The sequence below is a fragment of the Eriocheir sinensis genome, chromosome 69 (assembly GCF_024679095.1).
Source record: "Eriocheir sinensis breed Jianghai 21 chromosome 69, ASM2467909v1, whole genome shotgun sequence".
Classification (NCBI taxonomy): domain Eukaryota; kingdom Metazoa; phylum Arthropoda; class Malacostraca; order Decapoda; family Varunidae; genus Eriocheir; species Eriocheir sinensis.
The window spans coordinates 922,384-931,718 of NC_066577.1; positions in this window are offsets into that span (position 1 = coordinate 922,384).

Below are 9,335 nucleotides of genomic sequence, written 5' to 3' on the forward strand. Positions count from 1 at the left end.
TGTTTGTGCCTACAAGTGTGTGTTTGTGCCTACAAGTGTGTGTTTGTGCCTACAAGTGTGTGTTTGTGCCTGCAAGTGTGTGTTTGTGCCTACAAGTGTGTGTTTGTGCCTGCAAGTGTGTGTTTGTGTCTACAAGTGTGTGTTTGTGCCTACAAGTGTGTGTTTGTGCCTACAAGTGTGTGTTTGTGCCTACAAGTGTGTGTTTGTGCCTACAAGTGTGTGTTTGTGCCTACAAGTGTGTGTTTGTGCCTACAAGTGTGTGTTTGTGCCTACAAGTGTGTGTTTGTGCCTCTCCTCCACGTGCTAACAGATGGAAGAGAAGTGGAAGGAATGTGGAGCAATAAGCAAAAATGTGAGGAGGGTCCCGCCATGCTGGTACTTCATGGCGACATACTACATCCCTTGGTTTCTTTGTTGTTTTCTCGGGTTTTAGAGTGGATACAAGGCTCAGGTGGGTCTCTACTGATACCCTGATCCTTTACCTCCACTTTGCCACTTAAGGAACGAAGATACGTGGAAGGAGAGTGGAGAAATAACGGAAAATATGGAGACAAGTGGACCAGATTCCCGCAATGCAAGCACTTTTCGTGATATTCATTCCTTGGTTTCTTGTCTGTTTTCTCGGTGTTACTAGTGGATACAAGGCTGGGGTTGGTCCATAATGATACCCTGATCCTTCAACTCCACTTTGACACTTAGGGAACGAAGATAAGTGGAAGGAGAGTGGAGAAATAACGGAAAATATGGAGACAGGTGGACCAGCTCGGCGCCATTCAAGCACGTTTCGCGACAGATATCCCTTGGTTTCTTGGCTGTTTTCTCAGTTTCTAGACCCGCTAGAAAAATCGGGTTGGTCTCTACCGATACTCTGATCCTTCTCTTCTACTTTGGCATTTAATGAACGTTTATAAATGGAAACGGAATGGAGAAATAAACAAAAATATGGAGACGAGTGGACGACCTCGACGCCATGCAAGCACTTCATGGCCATATACATCCCATGGTTTCTTGGCTGTTTTCTCGGTTTCTAGAATGAATAGAAGACTCGGATTGGTCTCTACAGATATTCCGATTCTTCACCTCCACTTTGCTGCTTACAGAACGAAGATAAGTGGAAGGAGAGTGGAGAAATAACGGAAAATATGGAGACAGGTGGACCAGCTCGGCGCCATGCAAGCATTTTTCGATACAGACATCCCTTGGTTTCTTGGCTGTTTTCTCGGTTTCTGTAGTAGATACATGGCTGATGTTGGTCTCTTATGATACCCTGATCCTTCAACTCCACTTTGACACTTAGGGAACGAAGATAAGTGGAAGGAGAGTGGAGAAATAATTGAAAATATGGAGACAGGTGGATCACCTCGGCGCCATTCAAGCACGTTTCGCGATTGATATCCCTTGGTTTCTTGGCTGTTTTCTCGGTTTTTAGACCAGCTAGAAAAATCGGGTTGGTCTCTACCGATACTCTGATCCTTCTCTTCTACTTTGGCATTTAATGAACGTTTATAAATGGAAACGGAATGGAGAAATAAGCAAAAATATGGAGACGAGTGGACGACCTCGGCGCCATGCAAGCACTTCATGGCCATAGACATCCCATGGTTTCTTGGCTGTTTTCTCGGTTTCTGTAGTGGATACAAGGCTGATGATGGTCTCTTATGATACCCTGATCCTTCACCTCCACTTTGCCGCTTACAGAACGAAGATAAGTGGAAGGAGAGTGGAAAAATAACGGAAAATATAGAGATAGGTGGACCAGCTCGGCGCCATGCAAGCATTTCTCGCTACAGACATCCCTTGATTTCTTCGCTGTTTTCTCGGTTTCTATAATAGATAGAAAACTTGGGTTGGTCTCTACTGATGCTCTGATCCTTCTCCTCCATTTTGCCACATACAGAATATACATAAGTGGAAGGAGAGTAGAGAAATAACGAAAAATGTGTTCACAAGTGAACGAGATTCGCGCCATGCAAGCAATTTTTTCGACATACATCCCTTGGTTTCCTGGCTGTTTTCTCGGTTTCTGGAGTAGATACAAGTCTGGGATTGATCGCTCATGATACCCTGATCCTTCGTCTCTACTTTGGCACTTAGAGAATGAAGATAAGCGGAACGAGAGTGGAGAAATAAACGAAAATGTGGAGACAGGTGGACCAGCTCGGCGAGATGCAAGCATTTTTCGCTACAGACATCCCTTGGTTTCTTGGCTGTTTTCTCGGTTTTTGTAGTAGATACAAGAATGATGTTGATTTCTTATGATACCCTGATCCTTCACCTCCACTTTGATTCTTACTGAACGAAGATAAGAGGAACGAGAGTGGAGAAATAAACGAAAATGTGGAGACAGGTGGACCAGCTCGGCGCCATGCAAACATTTTTCGCTACATACGTCCCTTGGTTTCTTCGCTCTTTTATTGGCTTCTCTACCATATAGAAGACTCGGGTTGGTCTCTACTGATACCCTGTTCCTTCACCTCCACTTTGCCAATTACAGAAGGAAGATAAGGGGAAGGAGAGTGGAGAAATAACGAAAATATGGAGACAGGTGGACCAGCTTGGCGCCATGCAAGCATTTTTCGCTCCAGACATCCCTTGGTTTCTTGGCTGTTTTCTCGTTTTCTGAAGGTGATACAAGGCTGGGCTTTGTCTCGTATGATACCATGATCCTTCACCTCCTCATTGTGACTCAGGGAACTAAGATAAGTGGAAGGAGAGTGGAGAAATAACGGAAAATATGAGACAGGTGGACCAGCTCGGCGCCATAAAAGCATTTTTCGACAGACATCCCTTGGTTTCTTGGCTGTTTTCTCGGTTTCTGTAGTGGATACAAGGCTGGTTGGTTTCTACTGATACCCTGATCTTTCCCCTCCACTTTGCCACTTAAAGAACTAAAATAAGTGGAAGGAGAGTGGAGAAATAAATGAAAATGTGGGGACAGGTGGACCAGCTCGGCGCCATGCAAGCAATTTTCGATACAGACATCCCTCGGTTTCTTGGCTGTTTTCTCGTTTTCTGAAGGAGATACAAGGCTGGGATTTGTCTCCTTTGATACCCTGGTCCTTCACCTCCACTTTGGCACTTAGGGAACGAAGATAAGTGGAAGGAGAGTGGAGAAATAACGAAAATATGGAGACAGGTGGACCAGCTCGGCGCCATGCAAGCATTTTTCGCTACAGACATCCCTCGGTTTCTTGGCTGTTTTCTCGTTTTCTGAAGGAGATACAAGGCTGGGTTGGTCTCTTATGATACCCTGATCCTTCACCTCCACTTTGGCACTTAGAACGAAGATAAATGGAAGGAGAGTGGAGAAATAATGGAAAATATGAAGACAGGTGGACCAGCTCTTCGCCATGCAAACATTTTTCGCTAGAGACATCCCCTGGTTTCTTGGCTGTGTTCTCGGTTCCTATAGTGGGTACAAAGCTGGGGTTGATTTCTAATGAAAGCCTGATCCTTCACCTCCACTTTGGCACTTAGGGAACGAAGATAAGGGGAAGGAGAGTGGAGAAATAATGGAAAATATGGAGACAGGTGGACCAGCTCTTCCCCATGCAAGCATTTTTCGCTAGAGACATCCCCTGGTTTCTTGGCTGTTTTCTCGGTTTCTAGAGTGAATACAAGGCTGGGGTTCATTTCCAATGATACCCTGATCCTTCACCTCCACTTTGACACTTAAGGAAGGAAGATAAGTGGAAGGAGAGTGGAGAAATAATGGAAAATATGGAGACAGGTGGACCAGCTCTTCGCCATGCAAGCACTTTTCGCTACAGACATCCCTTGGTTTCTTTGCTGTTTTCTCGGTTTTTGCAGTGGATACAAGGCTGGGGTTGGTCCATAACGATACCCTGATCCTTCAACTCCACTTTGACACTTAGGGAACGAAGATAAGTGGAAGGAAAGTGGAGAAATAAACGAAAATGTGGAGACAGGTAGGCCAGCTCGGCGCAATATCAGCATTTTTCGGTACAGACATCCCCTGATTTCTTCGCTGTTGTCTCGGTTTCTCCACTGGATACAAGGCTGGGGTTGGTCTCTTATGATACCCTGATCCTTCACCTCCACTTTGACTTACAGAACGAAGAAAAGTGTAAGGAGAGTGGAGAAATAAACGAAAATTTTGAAACATGTGGACCAGCTCGGCGCCTTGAAAGCAATTATCGATACAGACATCCCTTGGTTTCTTGGCTGTTTTCTCAGTTTCTGTAGTAGATACAAGGCTGATGTTGGTCTCTTTTGATACCCTGATCCTTCACCTCTACTTTGCCGCTTACAGAACGAAGATAAGTGGAAGGAGAGTGGAGAAATAAACGAAAATGTGGAGACAGGTGGACCAGCTCGATGCCATGGAAGCACTTTTCGCTACAGACATCCCTTGGTTTCTTTGTTGTTTTCTCGGTTTCTGGAGTGGATACAAGGATGGGGCGGGTCTCTACCGAAACCCTAATCCTTTTCCTCCACTTTGGCACTTAGGAAACGAAGTAAGTGGAAGGAGAGTGGAGAAATAAACGAAAAACTGGGGACAGGTTGAGCAGCTCGGCGCCATGCATGAATTTTTCGCTACAGACATCCCTTGGTTTCTTGGCTGTTTTCTCGGTTTCTGTAGAGGATACAAGGCTGGGGTTGGTTTCTACTGATACCCTGATCCTTCACCTCCTCTTTGTGATTTAGGGAACGAAGATAAGTGGAAGGAGAGTGGAGAAATAAACGAAAATGTGGACACAGGTGGACCAGCTCGGCGCCATTCAAGCACGTTTCGCGACAGATATCCCTTGGTTTCTTGGCTGTTTTCTCGGTTTCTAGAGTGGATACAAGGCTGGGATTTGTCTCCTTTGATACCCTGATCCTTTACCTCAACATTGGCACTTAGGGAAGTAAGATAAGTGGAAGGAGAGTGGAGAAATAATGGAAAATATGGAGACAGGTGGACCAGCTCGGCGCCATGCAAGCATTTTTCGCTGCAGACATTCCTTGGTTTCTTTGCTGTTTTCTCAGTTTCTGTAGTTGATACAAGGCTGGGGTGGGTCTCTTATGATACCCTGATCCTTCACCTCCACTTTGAACCTTAGGGAACGAAGATAAGTGGAAGGAGAGTGGAGAAATAACGGAAAATATGGAGACAGGTGGACCAGCTCGGCGCCATGCAAGCATTTTTCGCTACAGACATCCCTTGGTTTCTTGGCTGTTTTCTCGGTTTCTCGACCAGATAGAAATTCGGGTTGGTCTCTACCGATACCCTGATCCTTCACCTCCACTTTGGCATTTACAGAACGAAGATAAGTGGAAGGAGATTGGATAAATAAACGAAAATGTGGATAAAGGTGGAACAGCTCGGCGCCATGCAAGCATTTTCGCCATAGACATCCCTTGGTTTCTTGGCTGTTTTCTCGGTTTGTAGAGTGGATACAAGGCCTGGGTTTGTCTCTTCTGATACCCTGATCCTTCACCTCCACTTTGCCGCCTACAGAACGAAGATAAGTGGAAGGAGAGTGGAGAAATAACGGAAAATATGGAGACAGGTGGACCAGCTCGGCGCCATGCAAGCATTTTTCGCTACAGACATCCCTTGGTTTCTTGGCTGTTTTCTCGGTTTCTGTAGTGGATACAAGGCTGTTGTTGGTGTCTTATGATACCCTGATCCTTCACCTCCACTTTGAACTTAGGGAACGAAGATAAGTGGAAGGAGAGTGGAGAAATAAACGAAAATGTGGAGACAAGTGGACCAGCTCGGCGCCATGCAAGCATTTCTCGCTACAGACATCCCTAGGTTTCTTGGCTGTTTTCTCGGTTTCTAAACCAGATAGAAAACTTAGGTTAGTCTCTTATGATACCCTGATCCTTCACCTCCCCTTTTCAACTTACAGAACTAAGATAAGTGGAAGGAGAGTGGAGAAATAAATGAAAATGTGGGGACAGGTGGACCAGCTCGGCGCCATGCAAGCACGTTTCGCGATATACATCCCTCGGTTTCTTGGCTGTTTTCTCAGTTTCCATAGTTGATACAAGGCTGGGATTGATCTCCTTTGATACCCTGGTCCTTCACCTCCACAGTGGCACTTAGGGAAGCAAGATAAGTAGAAAGAGAGTGGAGAATTAATGGAAAATAGGGAGACAAGTGGACCAGCTCGGCGCCATGCAAGCATTTTTCGCTACAGACATCCCTTGGATTCTTAGCTGTTTTCTCGGTTTCTATTATGAATAGAAGACTCGGGTGGGTCTCTACTTATACAATGATCCTTCACCTCCACTTTGCCAATTACAGAAGGAAGATAAGTGGAAGGAGAGTGGAAAAATAACGGAAAATATGGAGACAGGTGGACCAGCTCGGCGACATGCAAGCAATTCATTCGTAGACATCCCTTGGTTTCTTGGCTGTTTTCTCGGTTTCTAGAATGATACAAGACTTGGGTTGGTCTCTTATGATACCCTGATCCTTCACCTCCACTTTGCACTTAGGGAACGAAGATAAGTGGAAGGAGAGTGGACAAATAACGGAAAATCTGGAGACAGGTGGACCAGCTCGGCGCCATGCAAGCATTTTCGCTACAGACATCCCTTGGTTTCTTGGCTGTTTTCTCGGTTTCTAGAGTGGATACAAGGCTGTTGTTGGTCTCCTATGATACCCTGATCCTTCACCTCCACTTTGCCTCTTAGTGAACGAAGATAAGTGGAAGGAGAGTGGATAAATAACGGAAAATATGGAGACAGGTGGACCAGCTCGGCGCCATGCAAGCATTTTTCGCTACAGACATCCTTTGGTTTCTTGGCTGTTTTCTCGGTTTCTGTAGTGGATACAAGGCTGGAATTGTTCTCTTATGATACCCTCATCCTTCAGCTCCACTTTGCACTAGGGAACGAAGATAAGTGGAAGGAGAGTGGAGAAATAAACGAAAAACTGGGGACAGGTGGACCAGCTCGGAACCATGCAAGCATTTTTCGCTTCAGACATCCCTTGGTTTCTTGGCTGTTTTCTCGCTTTCTCGACAAGATACAAGGCTTGGGTTGGTCTATAATAATACCCAGATCCTTCACCTCACTTTGCCACTTACAGAACGAAGATAAGTGGAAGGAGAGTGGAGAAATAACGAAAATATGGAGACACGTGGACCAGCTCGGCGCCATGCAAGCATTTCTCGCTACAGACATCCCTTGGTTTCTTGGCTGTTTTCTCAGTTTCTGTAGGATACAAGGCTGATGTTGGTCTCTTATGATACCCTGATCCTTCACCTCCACTTTGCCGCTTACAGAACTAAGATAAGTGGAAGGAGAGTGGAGAAATAAACGAAAATGTGGAGACAAGTGGACCAGCTCGGTACCATTGAAGCACTTTTCGCTGCAGACATCCCTTGGTTTCTTGGCTGTTTTCTCGGTTTCTGGAGTGGATACAAAGCTTGGGTTGGTCTCTTATGATACCCTGATCCTTCACCTCCACTTTGAAACTTAGGGAACGAAGTGAAGTGGAAGGAGAGTGGAGAAATAACGGAAAATATGGAGACAGGTGGACCAGCTCGGCGCCATGCATGCATTTTTCGCTTCAGACATCCCTTGGTTTCTTGGCTGTTTTCTCGGTTTCTTTAGTGGATACAAGGCTGGGATTGATCTCTAATGATACCCTGATCCGTCACCTCCTCTTTGTGACTTAGGGAACGAAGATAAGTGGAAGGAGAGTGGAGAAATAAACGAAATTGTGGGGACAGGTGGACCAGCTCGGCGCCATGCAAGCATTTTTCGCTACAGACATCCCTTGGTTTCTTGGCTGTTTTCTCGGTTTCTAGAATTAATAGAAGACTCGGGTGGGTCTCTTTGATACCTGATCCTTCACCTCCCCTTTTCCCCTTACAGAACGTACATAAGTGGAAGGAGAGTGGAGAAATAAACGAAAATATGGAGACAGGTGGACCAGCTCGGCGCCATGCAAGCATTTTCGCTATAGACATCCCTTGGTTTCTTGGCTGTTTTCTCGGTTTCTAGAGTGGATACAAGACTGATGTTGGTCTCTTATGATACCCTGATCCTTCACCTCCACTTTGCCACTTACAGAACGAAGATAAGTGGAAGGAGAGTGGAGAAATAACGGAAAACATGCAGACAGGTGGACCTTCTCGGCGCCATGCAAGCATTTTTCGCTACAGACATCCCTTGGTTTCTTTGTTGTTTTCTCGGCTTTTATAATGAATAGAAGGCTTGAGTTGGTTTCTACTGATACCCTGATCTTTCCCCTCCACTTTGCTACTTAGAGAACGTACATAAGTGGAAGGAGAGTGGAGAAATAACGGAAAATATGGAGACAGGTGGACCTTCTCGGCGCCATTCAAGCATTTTTCGCTACAGACATCCCTTGCTTTCTTGACTGTTTTCTCTGTTTCTGGAGAGGATACAAGTCTCGTGTTGGTCTTTAATGATACTCTGATCCCTCACCACCACTTTGCCGCATACAGAACGAAGATAAGTGGAAGGAGAGTGGAGAAATAACGGAAAATATGGAGACAGGTGGACCAACTCGGCGCCATGCAAGCATTTTTCGATACAGACATCACTTGGTTTCTTGGCTGTTTTTTTGGTTTCTGTAGTAGATACAAGGCTGATGTTGGTCTCTTATGATACCCTGATCCTTCACCTCCACTTTGCCGCTTACAGAACTAAGATAAGTGGAAGGAGAGTGGAGAAATAATGGAAAATATGGAGACAGGTGGACCAGCTCGGCGCCATGCAAGCATTTTTCGCTAGACATCCCTTGGTTTCTTGGCTGTTTTCTCGGTGTCTAGAGTAGATACAAAGCTTGGGTTGGTCTCTATGGATACCCTGATCCTTCACCTCCCCTTTTCAACTTACAGAACCTACATAAGTGGAAGGAGAGTGGAGAAATAACGGAAAATATAGAGACAGGTGGACCAGCTCGGCGCCATACAAGCATTTTTCGATACAGACATCCCTTGGTTTCTTGGCTGTTTTCTCGGTTTCTGGAGTAGATACAAGGCTGGGATTGATCGCTCATGATACCGTGATCCTTCGTCTCTACTTTGGCACTTAGAGAACGAAGATAAGCGGAACGAGAGTGGAGAAATAAACGAAAATGTGGAGACAGGTGGACCAGCTCGGCGCCATGCAAGCATTTTTCGCTACAGACATCCCTTGGTTTCTTGGCTGTTTTCTCGGTTTCTGTAGAAGATACAAGGCTCAGGTGGGTCTCTACTGATACCCTGATCCTTTACCTCCACTTTGCCACTTAAGGAACGAAGATACGTGGAAGGAGAGTGGAGAATTAACGGAAAATATGGAGACAGGTGGACCTTCTCGGCGCCATGTAAGCATTTTTCGCTAGAGACATTCCTTGGTTT